Here is an 18,970-nt window from a genome sequence, read left to right as displayed (position 1 = left end):
GCCAATGCACCAAAAAAAAAAGCTTCCCTAAGTCTAGGTCCTTAGTACGTATATAAAAAGACCAAGGCTCTTAATGCTGACCCCAAAGTAATCTCACCCTATAATTTTCATTGCTGCTTTGCTTTCTGTTCCTTGCCAATTCCAACTCATCATTGCTGTTATATTGGCCATCAGTCTTCAATTTTGGTTATGTTATTTCAGTGATGCTATCTTCACCAATCCCTTATATTATTTTGTTCAAACCTCATTCAGATTACCATTAATAAATCAGGACAGGAACATTCTGCAGGTGCACCTCAATTACTTCCACCTATGGAACTAAATGACTATTAAGTGTCTATTCCAAGTCAATATGTGGCCTATTAAGTTAGCAGCTATACGCCATAGCTGCCTTTACCTCTGTCAAATAGATGCTAGTCAAGTCCAACACTGCAGCTTATTCAGCAGGATTCTGAGTGATCACTGAAGAAATAACATGTTTTACTTCCCCTGATATGGAGTGAGATGCCTGTGTTTACTGTGCATTACTCTGCTCCCCCATTTATTATCATGATGATTTCCAGTGTGAGGGAAGGTGTGACAACAGACTGCTGGAAGATCTCTGCTCTAGATTGTAGATGGTTCATTATTTTGCCAGGTCACAAGGTACAGTACTCAACAACTGATGACGTATTTAGGGCCATAATATCATAAGACACAGGAAAAGAATTAGGCCATTCAGCCCATCAAGTCTTCTCCACCATTCTATCAAGCTGATTTATTATCACTCTCAATCCTATTCTCCTATCTTTTCCCCATAATCATTGACACCCTTACTAATCAAGAGCCTAACAACCTCCACTTTAAATATACTCAATCACCTCGCCTCCTTTGGTCCTAGACTCATCTCAACTGGAAACAGCCACTCCTCATCCATGAAATCTAGGTCTTTCAATATTGGTACATTTCAATGAGATTCACCCTCATTCTTCTAAACTCCAGTGAGTATAGACCCAGAGCCATCAAATGCTCCTCATTTCATTCCTGGGAACCTTTGCTGGAACCTCTCCAATGACAGAACATCCTTTCTTAGATATGGAGCCCAAAGCTACTCACTATTCTCCAAATGTGGTCTGAGCAATGCAGTAGAAAGCCTCAGGATTACATCCTTGTTTTGTCTTCTAGTCCTCTTGAAATGAACGTTCACATTGCATTTTCCTTCCTTACCACCAACTCAACCTACAAATTAACCTTTAGGGAATCCTGCACAAGGACTCCCAAGCCCCTTTGCATCCTCAGTTTCTGAATTTGCTCCCCATTTAGAATATATGCTATGCCTTTATTCCTTCTACCAAAGTGCATGACCATATTTTTCCCTACACTTCATTCCATCTGCCACTTCTTTGCCCACTCTCCTAACCTTTCCAAGTCCTTCTGCAGACTCCCTACTTCCTTAATGCTACCTGCCCCTCCACCTATCTTTATTTCATCCACAAACTTGGCCACTAATTTATCAATTGCACCATCCAGATCATTAACATTTAACAGGAAAAGTAATGGAGCCAACACCCAACCCTTGCAGAACACCAGTAGTTACTGTCAGCCAAACAGAAAAGTCCCACTCTTTGCCTCTGTCAGTCGGCCAATCTTCAATTTATGCTAGTATCTTTCCTGTAATACCATAGATTCTTGTTAAGCAGACTTGTGTACTGCACCTTCTGAACATTGAAGTGAACAACGTCCATTGACCCTCTATTGTCTATCGTGCCTGTTATTTCCTCTAAAAATTTCAACAGCTTTATTAGGCAAGATTTCTCCATAAGACTGTAAACATAGCAGCAGAATTAGGTGATGTCACCCATCCAGTCTGTTCTGCCATTTCATCATAGCTGATTTATTATCCCTCTTAACTCCACTCTCCTCCCTTCTCCATGTAAACTTTGACACCCTCACTAATCAAGAACCTATCAACTTCTACCTTAAATATACTCAATGTCTTGGCCTCCATTGCTGTTCATGACAATGAATTCCACAGATTCACCACCCTCTGCCTAAATAAATTCCTCCTCATCTCTGTTCTAAATGAACATTTCTATACTCTGAGGCTGTGCCCTCTGCTCCGAGCTGAACCCACTATAGAAAACAACCACCCCACAGGGTCTTTTTACCCTTGCAGTTTCTACTCTACCCCCAAGGATTCTACATCTCACGATCCTGTGCCACCACTTTTTAATTTTTTACCAACATGCCTACATGCCTGTTCTCTCAATACTATGTGTATCCTTGGAGGTTAAGCTCGCAAATATCTTCTTTCAGCCATGACTCGGTGATGCACATGTTGTACACCAATCTTTAATTGTGCTACAAGATCATTTATCTTATTCTGCATACTGCATGCATTCAAACATAATCCTTCAGTCCTGTATTCATCACTCTTTTGATTTTGCCCCCATGTTACACTTCAATTCATCCCACTGACTCCAATTTTGCCCTATCACCTGTCTGTCCTTGCTCACAATCTCACTACACAATCCTTTGACTTTTATCCCAACTACCCCATCCTGAGCCTTATCACTCCATTTCACATTGCCCCTGCCAAATTAGCTTAAACCCTCCCCATCGGCTCTAGCAAACCTGCCCATGAGGATATTGGTCTCCCTCAGGTTCAAGTGTAACCTGTCCCTTTTGTACAGGTCACACCTTCCCCAAAAGAGATCCCAATGATCCAGAAATCTGAACTGTGTCTCCTATACAACCTCCTCAACCACTCATTAATCTGTACTATACAGTATTCCTATTCCTACCTTGACTAGCACATGCCACCGGGAGCAATCCAGAGATTATTTCCCTGGCGGTCCTGCTTTCCAGTCTCATCCTTAACTCCCTATACTCACTGTGCAGGACCTCCTCCCATTTCTACCTATGTCACTGGTGCCAATGTGCAGCACCACCTCTGGGTGCTCACCCACCCTCTTGAGAATCTTCTGCAGCCACTCTGAGATATCCTGGACCCTGGCACCTGGGAGGCAACATGGCACCCTGGCTTCTCATTCACAGACACAGAGTCTCCTGTCTGTCCCCCTAACTATCGAAACTCCCATCACTATCGCTCTGCCTGACTTTTCCCTTCCCTGTGAGACTGCGAGTCAGCCACAGTGCCACTGGCCTGGCTGCTGCTGCCGTGCCCTGATAGCTCATTCTCTCCCCACCCCCACCCAGCATACTTGTTGCTGAGGGGAATGACCACAGGGGAACCCTTCCTTCTCCTGGTGACCACTAACCTACTACCTGGGGCTTGCATTCTGCATGTGACCACCTTCGTAGAAGTCTCGTCTGTGAGGTTTCCAGTCTCCCGGAAGGTCCTGAGTGTATCCGGCTCCTTGACCTTGACAGCCAGGAGCTGAAGTTGGGCACACTTTCCACAGATGCAGTCATCGGAGAAGATATCCTGCAATCCCCCATCTCACAAGAAGTAGCATTCTACCGCTCTAACTACCATTCTGCCTACACTTGTTATAACCTCTCAAGTTCAAGTTGCAGACTGTGCCTGTTCTCACCTAAGCCAGTCGAGCCAAAGTCTGGCCACTCTGATACTGTCCACTCCAGCAATGGCCACTCCCCTTGCACCTTGCTCCTTTTTATTGGTCCCTGCAGAATGTATAAGAGATCATTACGATTGCTGCCCACTGAAAAGTTCCAAAAGGCCCTGACCTGTTTTTAAGCCTCACCAACAACCTTTTGCAATGTTTGCAGTCTGCCCTCAGGGAAACCATACTGACCTTGGCCTATTTTATCATCAATTCAACTCAAGTCACTTTTTATTGTCATTTTGACCATAACTTCTGGTACAGTACATAGTAAAAATGAGACAACGATTTTCAGGGTCACGGTGCTACATGAAACAACACAAAAACTACACTGAACTACATAAAAACAATAAAGAAAAAACTACACTAGACTACAGACCTACCCAGAATTGCATAAAGTGCACAAAACAGTGCAGGCGTTACAATAAATAATAAGACAATAGGCATAGTAAGTTGCAGTAAGTTGGTGTCAGTCCAGACCCCGGGTATTGAGGATTCTGATAGCTTGGGGGAAGAAACTGTTACATAGTCTGGTCGTGAGACCCGAATGCTTCGGTGCCTTTTCCCAGAAGGCAGGAGGGAGAAGAGTTTCTATGAGGGGTGCGTGGGGTCCTTCATAACGCTGTTTGCTTTGCGGATGCAGCATGTAGTGTAAATGTCTGTAATAGCAGGAAGAGAGACCCTGATGATCTTCACAGCTGACCTCACTATCCGCTGCAGGGTCTTGCAATCCAAGATGGTGCGATTTCCGAACCAGGCAGTGATGCAGCTGCTCAGGACGCTCTCAATACAAGCCCTGTAGAATGTGATGAGGATGGGGGGTGGGAGATGGACTTTCCTCAGCCTTCACAGAAAGTAGAGATGCTGCTGGGCTTTCTTTGCTATGGAGCTGGTGTTGAGGGACCAGGTGAGATTCTCCGTCAGGTGAACACCATGGACCTCCAAGTACCCTGAACCCTCATCTTTCATAATGGACTCTAACATCAGGCTAATTAGTAAAGTCAGTGTACATTTAGTCTCACATCTGCTAGCAGGACTCTTATAGTGTCTCATGCATTGACTGTTATTTGAGTGGGGTATCTGTGAACTGCTCTCACCCAAACTGTTTCAACATTTACGCCAGCATCCACCATTCCTTTACAGATGCACACTTATCATCATGCCTCTAGCACCGATTGGAGAATTCCAAAACAATTACAACCAGTCCCTCGACTGATACATCATCCAGCAGGTCGTGGATTTTCAAGAACGACGGGCACCTTTTAAATATGGTGAGAGTTTCTGTTTTACCATCCTTGCTGGCAGTACATTCCAAACTCTATCACTCTCTGGGTAACTTTTCTTCCTTCACCATCCTTCTAATCCTAGCAATGATTACCTAGAATCTTTAACCACTATTTATTTGTTCCTGCACATAAGCAGAAGCTGGTCAGTCATATTTGTCGGTCAATTATGCCTCCATTCATCTTCATCTCTTCCAAAAAGTATAACTCCAGCTTAACCAAACTTTTCGTAGAACCAACCTTTTCTAGTTTGGGTAATTTCCTTGTGAATCTCTTCTCCAATGCAATTATATCATTTTTATAAAGGACTATACACAATACTTGAAAGTAGTCAGACAAAATGCTATTTATAACTCTAGCCATTATCTTCCAACTCTTGAATTCCATACCTTGGCTAATCAAGGAAAGCATCTTGTACCATCTTTTTCTTTCCTGTACTGACACCTGTAAATATTTGTGGATACGAATGTCGATTTATTAATATTATCCCAGTTATTATTTACTCAGTGGCCACTTTATTAGGTACACCTGCTCGAAAATGCAAATATCTGATCACCCAAACACGTGCCAGCAACTCAGTGCATAAAACCATGCAGACGCGGTCAAGAGGTTCAGTTATTGTTCAGACCAAACATCAAAATGGGGAAAAAATGTGACTTAAGTGACTTTGACCATGGAAAAATTGTTGGCGCCAGACCGGGTGACTTGAGTCTCTCAAAAATTGCGGATCTCTTGGGATTTTCATGCACAAGAGTCCAAGAGTTTACAGAGAATGGTACAAGAAACATGCAGTGACCAGCAGTTCTGTGGGTGAAAACGCCTTGATAATGGGAGAGGTCAGAGGAGAATGGCCAAGCTGGTTCAAGTGACAGATAGGCGACAGTAACTCAAGTAAACATATGTTACAACAGTGGTATGCAAAAGAACATCTCTGATTTCTACAGATGTATTGTGGAGAGCATTCTAATTGCTTGTACTACAATGCACAGGATCAAAAGAGGCTTCCGAGAATTATAGACTCAATCAGCTCCATTTCGGGCACAGGCCTCCCCACCATCAAAGGCATCTTCCAAAGATGGTGGCATCCATCATTAAGGACCCTTAGCATCTGGGACATGCTTTCTTCTCATGACTACCATCAGAGAGGAGGTGAAGGAGCCTGAAGAAACAAACTCAACATTTTAAGAACAGCTTCTTCCCCTCTGATAGCAGACTTCTGAAGGGTCCATGGCCTATGAACCTTTCTATTTCTCTTTCACATTATTAATTTATTTTTACCGTAACTTATTGTAATTTGTTAACCCTACATTGTACAGCAATCACTAAACAAGTTTCACAACTTGCGTCAGTGACAATATTCTGATTCTGCTGGGTTTCTATCAGGTTATGGGTTAGTTCATTAAGGAAGCAGAATTGATGACAGGACCGAGATTGCAATGATAATTTATTTATAGCAAAGTCATGGAAATCATTGCATATACTCCACACTTAACACGTGTATTTCTGTGTAAATTAAACCTTTGCAATAGGTCTGCATATTCATTGGTTCATTGATGATTCAGTTCCTAAATCTTGTCTATAAATTTACAGACCATTACATTGTGGAAACAAACATTATTCTGGAAGAATATACGGGTTGGTAAGTTCATTATGCCTGGTATGTAGCAGAATTGTAGAATGTGGGGAAGTTGGAAATACGGTGAGAATTCATAGGATGAGTATAATCATTGGGCTGAAAAACCTGTTTCCATGCTGTATGAATCTTTGTCATAATGACTATTATTTGTTAAGTATAATGGATAATCATTACCTGTAACTGACATGAGGTGATAAATGTCAAGTCGTTTTCACATCACACTGGTGCCAGACTGTGACAAACTCCACAACAAGTGAGAATCAATGAGTCCCTCACCATCAATAAACTGAAGTTCACCATTAACTAAAAATTCAATGGAGCCAAGTCTTTCTGCTATGAACAAGGCACAAATCAGAACTGAAGTGGAATGTTCCCCACCTGCCTGATGGATCCAGTGCCAACAACTCAAGAAGTTCAACAGTATTCAGGACAAAGCGGAACATTTACTCCCTCCATCACCAATGCAGAGTGGCTGCAGTTTGTCCCACTTCAGGTACTTACCACACCCCCTTACTATCCTGCCTTGGAGGTATATCATTAACAACCTGATCTAAGCCATCTCATTTCCCTCAGTAACAAGTGGAATTTAAAGCAGGAATTTTTGCAGGGATTTGAAAGGATATTGAGAAATTGGCATATCTGTATATATGCACAAATGCTTAAAGATCACAGTGTAAGTAAGAAAAAGTGATTAAAAGGGCAGTATAAGATGCTTTCCATTCTTAGCCAAAGTATGGAATAGGTGTTAAAAGCTAGAATTATATATAGTGCTTGTTTGCCACAGTCAGAACACTGCTTGCAGTTCTACTCACCCCTTTAGAAGAAAGATGTAGGAGAAGAGGGAATTCACAAGGATAGTTCCAGGACTGGAAAAGGTTAATTATAAGAAATGTCTGGCAGTTATATTCTTCGGAATGTAAGGATTGCAGTGGTTCTTGAAAGTGCATTAGCCCGTCACCATCTTCTGAAGGGCAATTAGAAATGGGCAGTAAATGGGCAGTTTCTAATGTGCAATTAGAAATGGGCAGTAAATGGGCAGTTTCTAATGGGCAATTAGAAATGGGCAGTAAATGCTGTGTTTACTGGTGACACACAAATTCCAAAAGTGAATGCAAAAGATATATTATCTACATTTTATTCTCCCCTCCTCCACCCATTTTGGCATGAGCATACAAGGTGGTAGCAATTTGCAGATGTGCATCCAATCAGATCCAGATTATCTTCATGTAAAATCATATTTTAATGCCATAAATGATTTACAAAATTAATGAAATCACTTACTGGTGTAGGCAACTATCATCCAAAATCCCAGGATTTCTTATTTGCAGAAATAAACCAACATGAAGAGAATATTGATCTGGCCAATATTCCAGTATTCATCTGAAACAGTGAAAAGATTTCATGCAGTGATCTATAGAAACGAGTTGTAGCTCATTTTTGACTAATCATCAAATAGGGGAAAACTTATTTTCTGGAAAACTGAATTACAGTTTTGTTGTTATTTTCTTTCCTTAGGATTACAGTGGAGATTTCTATAAAATAGTGCAATATTATATAGCATGAGTTAAGATAAAATGGTTGAATATATGCATGCACAATTCTTTTATTAGCTCAACCCTGTTTTAATTTCCCTTTAGGAGAGGATCATAGGCATTCAAATGTATCTATAAATTAATTTGTTTTGTTGACTTGTGAAGTGATATTTGCACCTTGAGTGTGTCAGCGTTCATGGAAAATGCAGAATCAGAATCGGGTTTATTATCTTGATGGTTTATACTACTTGAAATGTGTTGTGTTACAGCAGCAGTACAGTGCAAAGACATAAAATTACTAAACATTACAAAGCAAATAGGTAGTGTACAAAAAAATAATGAGCTAGTGTTTATGGGTCCTTGGACTATCCAGAAATCTGGAGGCAGAGGGGAAGAAGCTGTTTCCATGGATTGTAACAAGATTTACTAAATGGATTGTGCACAATGATGGTGCACAAGGCCCTCTGCTGTTCATTTCCAAATCAGTATTTAATATTTAAATTACTTGGAATGAAATATTCTTTATATGTAACTTGTACTGAAGCACAATTACAGTGTGTGCTCTCTTCATTAAATAATATAGAGTGCAGAGAATTCCTGTGTTTACCTGCTAAGGTTGCACACAAGCTAATAAAAATATTTAACTTTCAAAGGTGGCATATAATCGCTGTTTATTAATATTATTGGTTCTAAATTGAACTGTTTAAGCAACAAAAGGAATTAAATTTATAACAACTTTACATACAAGTTACAAGTGTTGCATATTTCTAAATGCCACCTTCTAATAAATTTGATAGTAAAATAAAATTATAAGTGTAAGTACGGATGCTGAAGTTCCAATTACAATGAATTTTCATTAGCTCTCCCTATGGATAGTTAAATGAGGACAGGCTAAATATAAAATCCAGCCTATTTACCAAGCCCGTTTAACCCAGGGAGAAGTTCAGAGGGCAAATGAGGAACCCTATTCAGAGAGTGCTATGACAAGCAGATTAAATGTAATAGATAGATAGTTGTACCAGCACAGTACCTCTGAGAAACCAACACATCTTGTCATAAATGGCATCAAAAACACATAAGACTGCTAGGAAAGAGCACTCACCAAAAGTAGAGAGAGGAAACTAGTTCTGTTATTTGTTATTGCTATATTTCTTCATATTGCTATATTTCTTCACTATTCTTGGTTGGTGCGACTGTAATGAAACCCAATTTCCCTCGGGATCAATAAAGTCTGTCTGTCTGTCTGTAAGAACGAATATGTACACACAGTCAGACCTCTGAATGTATTAATATTATGGAAGCTTGTTCATGTAGGAGAAAACCAAAATCAAATTTTCTTAACCCAAGGAGAACCATTAAAAGTTTTCCATTAATCATGTTGATACAGGATTAAAGAATCAAGTAAAAGAACTTGAAGGAAAAACAATCGATCTGGTGTTGATTTGCTTCCCCTGTTCATTGTACCCCTTTAAACCCCAGTTTTAAAAACTGGCCGATTCTCTTTTCAAGTAGGTATTCTTCATTGAGTTGGAAGCTTTACTGCTGCAGAATAAACACTCATTGTTGATAGTAGAAACAGAGATATTGGTACCTCCAGTGCTGTCTGTGCAGTTTCTCCCTCTCACCATGTGGCCTTAGTTTCTTCCAACATTACAAGGCATGCCCCTTTGTAGGTTAAATGACTGCTGTCAATTACTATTAGTGTAGGTGGGTGGTGGACAATCAGGGTGGAGTCGATGGATATGTAACTCAACAGATGAATGGGATTGATGGAATTTCTCTGAAAGCAGGTTTCATGGCTCAAATGCTTCCTTCTGTCTCAAAAGAATATCTGAAAATGTGAAACCAATGAATACAAATGGACCAGAAAAGACAATTATAGTCAGAAGACATGACTGTCTTCCCAAGAGGATTGAATTCCTATGTGGATATTTAAATAGGTTGCAGAATGAAACATTGCAGACCAAACTGAAAGAGTCCATTTGATTACCAACTGGACACAAGCTGATCAAAGTAGACTTTAAAAGGAAAAAAGATCACCTGTCAAAGATCTCTCACCTTAACTTCTGCATCTAACTGCATTTTGAGAATCAGAATCAGGTTTATTATCACTGGCATCTGTCATGAAATTTGGTAACTTAGCAGCAGCAGTTCAATGCAGTACATGATGATATAGAAAGAATAAATATATAAACAGATTACAGTGTATGTGTGTATATACGTGTGTGTGTGTGTGTGTGTGTGTGTGTGTGTGTGTTTGTGTGTGTGTGTGTGTGTGTGTGTGTGTGTGTGTGTGTGTGTGTGTGTGTGCACGCGCACCCTTAACTCCTGGTCAAGTCGTCAGGGCGTCGTTACGACAAGCTTTTTGCACTGATCTTTTTGGTGATTGCTTATCGTCTTGGGCATCTGCAACCTGGCGGAGCCCACCCCCCTCGTTTTTTTTTACAATGTCAAGTTGGTAGCTCGACACTCAACCCATATGGCAGAAGGGAAGAAGCTGTTCCCAAATCGCTAACTGTGTACCGTCAGGCTTCTGTACCCCCTCCCTGACAGTAACAATGAGAAGAGGCATGTGATGGGGTCCTTAATAATGGACACCACCTTTCTGAGGCACTGCTCCTTGAAGATGTCTTGGCTACTACAGAGATGTACCCATGATGGAGCTGACCAATTTTACAACCTTCTGTAGCTTCTTCCTTATTTGGTAATTTTTCAGCATCCTGTTAAATCTTCTCTGCGCCCTCTCTAAAGCTTCCACAACCTTCCTATAATAAGGTGACCAGAACAAAACACAATACTCCAAGTGTGGTCTAATCAGAGCTTTGTAGAGCTGCAACATGGCTGTTGAATTCAATCCCCTGACTAACTGTGAGATGAAGTGCACAAATTGAAAGGCGTGGAATGATTGGACTTCAGCCTAATTGTTCATTACCCCTGTGCATGAGCAGGTATGACAGCAGCAGGCATATATGTAAAGGACAACGTTGTGCCCATTGGAGCAACTGTGAACCTCATAGAAAACTCTATGGTAAGGGAAATAGATTTACTTTATTTCATAAGGCATCACTTGTACTGAGGGTTAGGGAAGAGACTGTGATGAAGAAGCTATGGATAGGCTTTAATAATAGAAGAATAGTAGTCAATAACCACTGATACTTCATCTGCTGAATGATAACTATCCATTTTTTCCAATATTTTCATCATGGCAACACTAACATTTACAATTTGCAACTCATTCTCCACCTCCCAAATAGATCATTTTAGAATGGAGTTAAGGTTGGCCTACTTTGGTAGGTCTGGTCTCACACACCAGCTAAGTGATTTCCTTTCATGAAGATTTGTTTCTTACAACTATCATTCAATATCATGATCACCATTAATAATATTTTATCTATATATAACTTCATTATATAATATCTGAAATATTATTCACCAGAGAAGGGATTGAAGTTTATCTCTCTATCAATAGTCCAGGTCTGACCAATATGTTATAAGTAGCATCCACAATGGTTTATTTATCAAACACTTCCAGTTTATTCCTCATACTCACTTACAGTGCACCATCACCTTTCCTCTATTTACACATTGTCATCAATCAATATTTTTATTTTCTCCAACCCACCGTATTTTCAACACACATGCTTGAGTTTCATGGACAATATGTTTAATTCATGCCACTTCCCATCATGATACTTCATTTCGCTAAGCAGATTCACACGTCTTTCAAATAACTTGGATCTGCTTCAAATTGCTTACTGTCGACAGCAGATGCCAGCTCATTGGCCTTTCACTCAGCTCTGGGACATCTTGACGATGTCCAATGCTAGAGGGCATGCACCTAAGGTGAGCGGAGGTCATTTCAAAGGAGATGTGAGTGGCAAAGTTTTTTTACACAGGGTGCTGGGTCCCTGGAATGCACTGTCTGGGGTTGTGGTAGAGGCAGATACATTAGGGACTTTTAAAGGTGTTAAATAGACACACGAACATGAGGAGAATGGAAGGATATAGACGTTGTGTAGGCAGAAGAAATTAGCTTAGTTAGACATTCAATTACTAATTCAGTTGGTTCAGCACAACATTGTGGGCTGAAGGGCCAGTTCCTGCACTATTCTATTCCGTGTTCTACATATGAACACGGTTCTGCTGGTTCTGATTATTTGAGGTGAACTGATATTTTCAGATAAGATACATTAGCATCACTATGCTCTATCCACCTTGAACAATAACAATAAATAAATTTCACCTGGAGTCCAAACTACATTACAGGTTTGTGGTTTAAGTTAAATTTGTTTGTAATAATGGAATCATATTTCCTAATTAATGCAATTTTCAAACTGAGGTTCAGTTACAGGAAGAGCTTCTCCAATTAAGTTAAGGAGGAGGAGAAGATAACTGAAAATGTTTTTAAAAACCCGTTATTACTCTATTATCTTGCCAACTGGACTGTGATTGGCCTGTATTCTAATCTCGTAAGGTTCCAAATTTGAATCTGAATCAAGGAAGTTCAGAGGTCAAAGTAAATTTATTATTGAAGTACACGGATGTCACCACATACAACCATGTTTTCCTGCGGGCATACTGTACTCAATAAATCCAAGGTTCATAATAGAATCAACGAGAGTCCACATTCAACAGGATGGACAAGCAACCAGTGTGCAAACGATAACAAACTGTGCAAATACTAAAGAAGAAAAGAAATAATAATAAGAAATAAGCATAAATATCGAGATCCAGCCAGCAATTTCAGCACAAGGATGCTACAATTGTCTGGCTGGAGGGGGTTTAAAGAATGGCTGGCACCTAGTCTATTTACTGGCCAGTGAGGCTTGATGAAATTTTCAGATGGAAACCAGTACATTCATTTAACAATAAAATGAAATTCCGACTGCAGGAGAAGCGTCTGTGTAGAGAAAGGAATACAGAGCCAGACCTGGCCACTGTAGTTACAATTGGAGAACAATGCCCACATAATTGTTTCCTAATAGGTTGGACGTGCTTTGAGAAAACAATGAAACTACTAAACTGCATGTGATTGGAACCTGTGATTTACAGTTTGCTGGCATGTTTTGAGCGATCTGGCATTTTGCTGTCTCTGAGGGAGTACGATGAGGATTGGAGGAGTGTGCACCGCCTGGAGGCCTGGCAGCTTGGAGATGGGGCACGAACCCATGACCAACTCCATTGCTTCTCTCCGACTGAGGAATCAATTCAGGTTGAAGTTGATGAGAACGTGAGCGTCAGGTGTTCGGCGCTGTCTGCCTTCACGTGACCGCTTCCTCTCCCTCGCGGACGAAAGTGCTGGAGACATGGGATCAGCGTTGCCAGGATTTATCGGTGAGGCCGTGTACTCATTTTGGGAGAGGTTGAGATTCACATTGCATGCGTTCATAGGTTCTGGTTAGTCTTTTCTTCGGCTGTTTTTGAGTGGATTGATTGGTACAATCAACGCCGAGAGGGGCGGTTTGATGAAGAATGGCCTCGCGGCCTGCATTGACAAGCGGCACAGCGCGGAACGGAACTAAACCGCTGGTTTGATGCTTGATATTCTGTGTGTTGTTCACTCACTCTTTGCTGTTTGCACAACTTGTCCTTTTTTATTGCGCATTGGGGGCTGATGTTTTCTTGAACGGGTTCCATGTGTTTCTCTGCTTCCTGACTGCCTGTGGGAGAACAAATCTTAGAGATGTATTCAATATACATATTTTGATAATAAACGTACTTTGAAGTTTGAACCAAAATTGGAGTTGACTTTTGTCAATTTAAAAAATACTTTTATAATTTTCAAACTTCCACGTCTTTCTAGGTGATTGAGGTTGAAACCCAGGTGAGATTTGATACAAAGTACCTTGTTGGAGTGGGGATAGTGTGAGATCATTCCATGCCCCAGAAAAGCACACAGCCGAGTGATGTCATCAGCAATTTCTATTGTCAGTGAAATGAAGGAAGTGACATGCGTGCGTGACCTCGCTAAACACCCGTGGGCAGTGAGTGGTGCACAGTTCGCCGCAGAATTAGGCTGCCACTTTCAACAGGCTTGTAGTTCAAATTATCAGAGAGTCATGGGGAGATGTTAACTTTGTAGTCCACTCTACTGAACAACATTGCAATGCACCTTTAAAGAGACACACCTGGACCAAAGTTCAAAGTAAATTTATGATCAAAGTGCACATGTGTCACCATATACAACCTTGAGATTCATTTTCCTGTGGCCATTCACAGTAAATGCAAAGAAACACAATAGAACCAATGAAAGTTCACACACAACTAAATGGACCAACGTGCAAAAGACAACAAACCGCAAATACAAAAAGAAATAAAAACTATCTAAATAATAATAAATAAGCAATAAATATTGAGAACATGAGATGAAGTATAGGTTGAGGGAACAGTTTAGTGTTGGAGTGAGTGAAGTTATCCCCTCTAGTTCTAGAACCTGTTGGGGTCCTGAGCCTCCTTCCTGGAGGCAGCAGTGAGAAGGGAGAATGGCTTGGATGGTTGGCACCATTGATGTTTTCCTGCAACAGCGATCATGCTCATTAGTGGGAGGGCATGTACAGGGCAGTATCTGCTACCTATCGAGGGATTTTCAAGGGCATTGGTGTTTCCATACCACGTCATGATGCAACCAATCAGAATACTCTCTATCATGCATCTATGGAAGTTTCTCAGAGTTTTAGATGACATCACAAATCTTTGCTAACTTCTAAGAAAGTAGAACCTCAATATGTAGTAACACTTGGTTCCATGTACTTTGACACACTGATTAATACAGCCACACATGATGGTGATCATGAGGCACAGCTTGAAAGCCAATTTTTTTTGAAGAATTGTGCTCATAATGGAATTGCAACAGATAGCTTGCTCACAGCGACCTGCCACACACAGTATAGTGACATTGATCAGATAATATTGTTGAGGGGTGTTAGAAGGGCAGATATTGTCAAGAGCAATGAAGATAAAAAGAAATTATTAAGGACTATGAAGAAAGACTAGATAAAAACGAGGTTGCATTTAACCAAAATAAAGCAATCAGATTTTTAAAATTTGATTTTGAGAGGGAAGATTGGGCTTTGGTTTAGTTTCTCCTGTTGAAGGTCTGCACCCTTCAATGTTGCGACACTGGGGATTTTGGAGCTCACACCTCTGGAGTGCAACACAGCTCTTGACTTGAAGAAGAGGGTGCGGCCAACTAACTCAGTGCCAACTTTAAGCCTTCAGTTGAAGTGTTCAAAGAAGCAAGGTATTATGTTCAAAACATTAAACTAATTCAAAGGAAGTCCAAAATCTGGGTGTAACTTTGTCTTTACTTCGAGTGAAGTGTGCATGTATCATGTGTTAACATGATGACATATGCAATTAATGCATTTTTACATATAACCCATAATGAATTTTTTTGAACAAACAAGAATGCTTAATTTATATGTATATATCTGTGATTACTCAAATATAACTAAAATTGGATTTCTGAATAGAAATTGAATCCATGAACACTATTTCGCTACTTTATTTTTGCAGTATTTTAACTATTTTATATCTACTTGTTGTAAACCATGTTTTTTTTCTATTATCATGTATTGTGTGTACTGCTATCACAAAGACAACAAATTTCATGACATATTCCAGTCATATTAAACCTGATTTTGATTCTGAATATTAAATACACAACTTTCCTCCCTGCTTAGCTATAAACTCCAACACAATAGGGACTGCATCTCAACTTTATAGATTGTAAACTATATAATGCAACTACTGTATACACACATCCACAGCATTGTCAATGTTAAGCTGTCCCATTCAGGCTTATAGATTTAATCGCTATGGAGGATTTCTTACTCTTGTGGGATAACATGTTCCCTGACAAGCAAGATCACTCTGCTTCTCCGTTGAGACTTGTAGCTGTGAAAACAATCTCAGGCATCCTCTGTGCTGGTTGTAGGAGTTGACTCTGAGACTGCAGGGAGTGGTCTATTCCTTTTCTCTCTCTGGATCTACTTTGATCCCTTTCTTTTTCCCTTTCCTTCTCCCTTTCACACCTTTCTCTTTTCCCGTTCATATTCTTTTTCTCCATCTTTTCCCTCCTTTTATTTTGTGCATCTTGATCCTGGGAAGGAGTATTTAGTTCACTGGAGTATTCTCTTATTAATCCTTCTATTGCTCCCTTTATGATCTGATCTGTCCTCTCGATTTCCTCATGCAGAACATCATCTGACGAATCCTCTGTTTCTGTATCCTCCATTGACTCCTTTCATTTTGGCCTTCCATTCACCCAGCTGGACTTTGCTCTTTGCATCTACTTTTACAAGCAGCTTTTTGTCATAAACATGATGCACGCAGAGTTGATTCTGGATCTTTGTGTTCAACAAAAGCCAAATGCTTGCAACTTTCCTGAACTCAGCCAGCTTAAACCCAAGCCATGTTTCATGAGTAATTGTCTGAGTAACATATCAGAAGCTTTCTCAGAAATGTTCCCTACAAAAACTGTACTTGCCAGGCTATTCACTTTCACGAATACTCTAAGCAGCATGGTCCTTCCTTGGTCCAGTATGCATTCCAACCAGAGGCACAGAGGTTGGCATCAAAACCTGGTTGTCGTCTGTTGGGCAATGGCTCATGGTGTTGGGCAATGGCTCATGGTGTTGGGCAATGGCTCACGGTGTTGGGCAATGGCTCACGGTGTTGGGCAATGGCTCATGGTGTTCAGCAATGGCTCATGGTGTTGGGCAATGGCTTATGGTGTTCGGCATGGGGAGAGTGGTTGTACCATCCCAGCTGAGAGCTGGAGCATTGGAGGAGCTACATGCCGGTCATCACCAATTTTCTCCTTGCATGTTGTAATGCAACACACTCCACAACCAACAACTCACCAGCTATAGGCAGTTCCTAGGCTGCAGACATCCCACCCTGCAAAAACTCATTTCAGGGAGGTAGCACTCCCCCCACAACCCCATACCCCCCTCCTGGCCGACCTCCAAGGGTGTATGTATACTGGACGTTTGATTATGAAAGAGCTATTTACACACACATATATATATTCCTTGTTGAGTATTTTGTTGGCAGTCTCAGTGCTAATAGCTAAATACTAATGTAAATAGCTTTTCTATTTCTTTTGCAAACTTTCCTTGTACTGTGATGTGTTCTCTCTCTCTCTCTCTCTCTCTCTCTCTACCCCCCTCGTTCACTCGCTCTCAAAAAAATCGATTTCCGAGATATTGTATACAATTTGCAGGCATCAGGGAACTGCTATCAACATGCGGGAGACTCCTGGAACTTCTGGGAGAGGTGAGATGTCTGAGGTTGTCCCTTGCATTCACACTCGGATCTCCTCAAACCCAATCTCAGAAGGAGACAAACTGAAGGCTCATCTAACAAGGAGGTTCAATGTTTCACTCAGGAGACTACAGGTGAGGGACTACAGAGGTGATCAAAAGTGGGTACTCAGAAAGATTAAGGACAGAACTGGACCACTCACCCACACAGTGAAAATTGCATCTGATAGCATATGGAGACCACACAACGATCAATTGAGGAGAGTGGAGTCAATTGATAGGGAAGAAAGTTGGTCACTACTATCAAAACCTGCAGACTCGGACAACCACCTTGGGGGAGGCCCCAGAACCCGAGATTCTTTCACAGCTACAAGACTCTCCCGCCAGGCAGTGTTTTCCCCACCCCCTGGTCAGGGAAGATGTTGTCCCACAAGAGTAAGAAATCCTCCACAGTGATTAAATCTTTCAGGCTGAAGAGGGCAATTTAAAATTTACTATGCTGTGTATGTCTGTAAATAGCAGTTGTGTTATGTAATATAACGTATGCATTCTCCATCGGAGTTTATAGCTAAGCAGGAAGAAGTGTTGTGTAGTTAATATTTCCGTTATATTTGAGTAATCTTGTATCTATATATTATGTATATTGATTAATTAAGTTTGTTTGTTTAAGTCTATAATTACGGATTATATGTCAAAATACGGTGGTTAATACGTCATCGCGTTAGCACGCGACACGCGCGCGCCTCGCTTAAAGTAAACCTGTATTTAGGTTCGCATTTCGGACTCCCGAGTCTTCATTTGAATTAGAGTAATAATTTGAAGTTACAGACCATAACACAAGGGCTACAGCACTGTATAGATAAACCAGTGCACATGGCTGATGATGTAGTGTTTCGGATCAAGTAACTCGTACATGAAACAAGTCATGCGGCATTGCCGGAGGCTGGCGGGCCACTCCAGGGGCAAATCATTGCAAGAGTAGGGTCGTGCTGAGAGGGGGTCTGAGCCCGAGATGTCGACTGTGTAGTGACATGCTGAGTTCCTCCAGCAGTTTGAGTGTGTGGTAGAAGGACACGTTTTGTGCTGATAACCAGCACAGTTAACTGGTGGGATACAATTTTGCCTCAGTTGTGGGCAGATTGTGCAACTGTAACCAGGAAAACGTAACTGCACAGCTGGACATTCCCAGGTAACTCACACTGTTTTGTAAGGTTTTAAATACAGAAACAGCGTCTACACGAGCCAGATATGCAGCATAACAATTAAAAATTAGCCCTTGTCACCAAGAGCTATCATTTCCTGTCAGCCACCTTCCCGTGCCTTACGTCACTCTATGGACATAAAATCAATCTATATACATATATATTAAAAAAGCTATCTTATGTATTTATATTGATTAAGCTTTTTAAAATTATTGTGTTCTTTATCTTATTGCGGTTTTTTTTTCGTGCTGCATCGGATCCGGAGGAACAATTATTTCCTTCTTCTTTACACTTGTGCACTGGAAGTGATACTAAGCAATTTTGAATCGCGAATGAACGCTTCATTAATTATCCAGAACGGAATAGATGACTTGAGGAATGATGTTCCAGAGTATATATTCGCACGAATAAAGGCGGCGAAGTGCGAGAGTGCGGGTAGGATCAGGAACTGAGTCTAATGCGGAATACGAAGCTGCAGTCCGCAT

The sequence above is a fragment of the Hypanus sabinus genome, chromosome 4, assembly GCF_030144855.1.
Source record: "Hypanus sabinus isolate sHypSab1 chromosome 4, sHypSab1.hap1, whole genome shotgun sequence".
NCBI lineage: Eukaryota > Metazoa > Chordata > Chondrichthyes > Myliobatiformes > Dasyatidae > Hypanus > Hypanus sabinus.
This window is presented reverse-complemented; position numbering follows the sequence as displayed.